This window comes from Theropithecus gelada, unplaced genomic scaffold, assembly GCF_003255815.1.
Source record: "Theropithecus gelada isolate Dixy unplaced genomic scaffold, Tgel_1.0 HiC_scaffold_2461, whole genome shotgun sequence".
NCBI classification, from domain to species: domain Eukaryota; kingdom Metazoa; phylum Chordata; class Mammalia; order Primates; family Cercopithecidae; genus Theropithecus; species Theropithecus gelada.
In genome coordinates, this window is record NW_020258928.1 from 1 (window position 1) to 4,067 (window position 4,067).

The 4,067-nt window shown below is 42.8% G+C and overlaps 1 pseudogene; it reads right to left on the bottom strand.

Annotated features, from left to right (window-relative positions):
- Window positions 1–14: 14 nt before the first annotated feature.
- On the bottom strand, window positions 15–409 carry LOC112617559 (annotated as a pseudogene).
- Between the last annotated feature and the right edge of the window lie 3,658 nt (window positions 410–4,067).

The window sequence follows — 4,067 nt, forward strand, 5'->3', positions numbered from 1 at the left end:
AGATGGGGCTCCACGCCCGGGTTCTCGGGGATGATCACTCGAGGGCTGCATGTTCTCCTGGGTCTTGTTTTTTTCTATCTTGGCAGCTTCTTCCACCTCCCGGAATTTCTCTGCAAACTTTGTCAGCTGCTGCTCAGAGGAAAACCCCAAACCAAACACCGTGTCAGCTCTGCTGTGGGCCCACTGCGCAGACGTGTGTGACGTGTTGGTGAAGGTCAGATTCCGTGTGACTGTGCTGTTTATGGTCACCTTGGCTCTGTCCACACTGACGATCCCATAGCTGTTCCTTGTGACATCATAGAAGCAGGAAACGGTGACCACCTGTGGCTCGCAGGCATCCAGTTCTTCTTGGTGTTGGGGTCAGTCTGGAAGACCCGCGCTCCGGGGTGAGGATGGGCTGTTCTCCCATCTCCAACGCTGCTCAGGCAGCCGCTCCGACCCGGCCTCTGGTGCTCGCTCTCCGCCCGCTGTGCATCCGCTGCCTGTGCAGCACATGTGGCGGCCCCTGCGCGCCTGGCTCAGCCCTGGTGCCCCTCCATTCCGCCAGGCGGGCCGGGCGGGGGCTCTGGAAAGAATCATTCTAAGAATTAAATTAAAAGAATAATCTGTAATGAGGAGACATCAGAATTCCATCTCAGAAAAAAAATGGAAATTATGTAATACATACAAAGTCCTGAGAAGAAACCTTGAAGCACAGGAAGGTCTCATGTATAGTAGGTTGTAATATGTTTATTGCTAAAATTACTACCTGTATGCTGTTTTGAAAAATCGAGGCCGGACGCGGTGGCTCACGCCTGTAATCCCAGCACTTTGGGAGGCCGAGATGGGCGGATCACGAGGTCAGGAGATCGAGACCATCCTGGCTAACACGGTGAAACCCCGTCTCTACTAAAAATACAAAAAACTAGCCGGGCATGGTGGCGGGCGCCTGTAGTCCCAGCTACTCTGGAGGCTGAGGCAGAAGAATGGCGCAAACCCGGGAGGCGGAGCTTGCAGTGAGCTGAGATCCGGCCACTGCAGTCCAACCTGGGCCACAGAGCGAGACTCCGTCTCAAAAAAAAAAAATAAAAAAAAAATAATCGAAGCAAAGCATAATGAAATTGTTTTGTGCTTATCTAGTACAACAGCCTGTTAAGAAAACTGAAGAGCCCTGTAATCGTGAGGAGGAGACCTAATCCGCGAGAGAGGCTCTAGTTCCTGTGTGGACACACACATTTGCCGGCTTCTGCCCATCTAGGAGCTGCTTCCTGAAGCCTTCAGGAGGCAGGAGGGTAAATGAGTTTCTCAGGACAATCTAATCACATCCTGACTACGAGAAAAACATTAATGACCTAGGACGGATTAGAAAATATGTAGTTAAAACTTCATTGAAAATTGAGACATTTTGGTTGTATATATTTATAGGGAATAAAGCTATGTCATGATTTATGAATGCAAATCAGAATAATTGAATCGAGCTCATTGACATATATATCGCCTCAGATCCTTATTTCTGTGTGTGTATGTGACAAGGACATTTGAAATTTGTTCCTGGCTATTTCAAAAAGACCAATACACTATGTTTAAGTTTACAAATAGACATCAGTTTATGTAAACTATAGAGAATGATTGAAAGGAGTTATGGATTACTATAATTTATATTAAGGTAATCATGAAGTTTCATTCTTTAGGACGTACTTTATAATTATATATTTTTTATTTTATTATAATATTAAATATAAAGACTACATATGTATGCATAACTTCGTGTATTTACACATATGTCTATAGATATAAATTAATGTCCCTGTAGCTACGTAATAGGTGATACCAACAGATGTTAACAGAACTCCAAAAGAACAAGTGCAATTAAGAAGAATTATTCTTTGAAGGTATGTATTTTTTAAAAATACACTTATATATAAATTTTAAAATACTAAAACACAATTCCCAATAAAAAAAAAACATGATAAATAACCATAGTGAAATACCACAACCTAATAAGACTCCAGAGTCCTGCAAAAATAAGCCCGTATCCTGCAGCTGAGAAAGGAAACCTCCCTGCATGGCCCTGCAGGGAGGTTTGTGTCTGGGCTCACACTGTACTCCCCTCACTGTGTCTCTGGTACAATACAAGGCCGTGTCCTTGGTTTTCAGGCTGTTCATTTGCAGATGAAGCGTGTTCTTGGCGTTATCTCTGGAGATGGTGAATTGGCCCTTCTGGAGTCTGTGAGATATGTACTACCCCCATTAGGATTAACTTGTCCAACCCACTCCAGCCCATTCCCTGGAGCCTGGTGCACACAGTTCATGTAGTAGCTACTGAAGGTGAATCGAGAACCTGCACAGGAGAGTTTCTGGGACTCCCCAGGCTTTGCCAAGTCTCCCCCAGACTCCACCAGCTGCACCTCATACCGGACACCTGCAAACACAGAGACACCCTTGTCAGAAACTGCCACATATATCCTCTGTTTCTCTCACTCATGTCCCCTCACACTCAACATCTCTCATTTCCCATAAATCGCCTTTCAAAATAGCAACAAGCAAAAACCACCAAAATCCATGGTGAATCCCCTGTATTCGGTGCTTATCACTGAATGAAAACACCGGGGAATTCTGGGGCTGGGCTCCTCTCCCAGAGCTGAAGGGTCAGGGCTGGCCTGGTTTTTATCAGTAGAGGGAGGGCCCTATTTGCATGTCTCCTGCTACATAGCAAGCTCATAGGTGGGACAGCTGAGGAGAAGGCAGTGCCCAGAGCAGATGAGTGTGTCCTGGAAAACACTGGGGGTAATGCTATCTCTCTGGAAAATATAGCTTCAGATTATGTGATTGTGCCTTGATAATCATTTAGCACACATCAGCTTCTTTAATTTTTCATATTTGCAGAATATATTTAATGCAAGTGTCAATGTTACATTATTAGAGAAGGTAAATTACACACAGAACAGAGCAGTTGTGCAATGTGTCCAATATCACACATCTGGCCAGAATTAGCCCTGTTATCTCTGTCTGTGCCTCCAAACACTGCAGGAGGCTGCTCCTCTGAGACAACTCCAGGGCAGTGTGGGATATGTCTAGAGAGGTTTTCAGGATGTCCCACCTGTCATAACAACTTTATGTAATTTTGCTTTTTCTAGTGTTTTCCTGAAATATGCAATCAGTGTTCATATGTGTGTATTTTCAGGAGTCCGTGATTATTCAAGTGTCAATATTCATCTCTTGTTGTTTCTCAGCAAATGTATTCATTTTTGTTACTGCTTTATTCAAAACATCCATCAATAATGAAATCAAATTGACAGTATAGCATTTGGAAGATGTTGATATATGTGTGCAGTCATTGAATCAACACTTCAATCATGCTGTTAGCAATTGAATTCACTCTCTTATTTTTTTCTCTCACTTCTCTGTAATTTTATTTCACCACCTTGTTATTCTCACCACCCTATTCTCAGAAAATTTAGATCTCCATGTTAATTTTATACAAATTAAATAACATGAAATTTCCTGTGAATTCTTAACTTCCTTCACTCAGCACAATTATTTGATAATGTCCCCATGTTCTTATGTGAAGGAGGCATGCCTTGATTTCAGTGGTTCATTGTATTTCAGACATGAATATTTCTCAAATTGTTTAACAATGCACCAAATAATGGATACTTGATTTATTGTCTTAGCTTCTTAATGTTGTTTAGAAAACAGATACTAAGCATGGGAATGGAAAAAATGAGAAAACGATGATCTTATTCTGACCTCATTAACAAAAAACTTGAACGACTACAAAAAATAAACCCTTCAACATATCTGAGTTGATGTCACAGAGAAAAAAACTCTGAAATCTGAGAAAATATGGGCCTGCAGAGAGAACTAGGGCCCATTTATTAGAGCACCTGGGCCGGGTGCCACTCATGGCCTGGTATTTAAGATGGAAAAATCTAACCTGGAAAAGTTTAATGAGTGGCTTGAGAACGTGTGTGCTAATGGTGTAAGAATGTGAAACTCTGGGCACTTCAAGGCTTTTCCTACAGAATTGAGGAAATCCCCAGACACCTCACCCACCTGCTGTCCTGTGGTGTGGTCTGGGGAGGAAG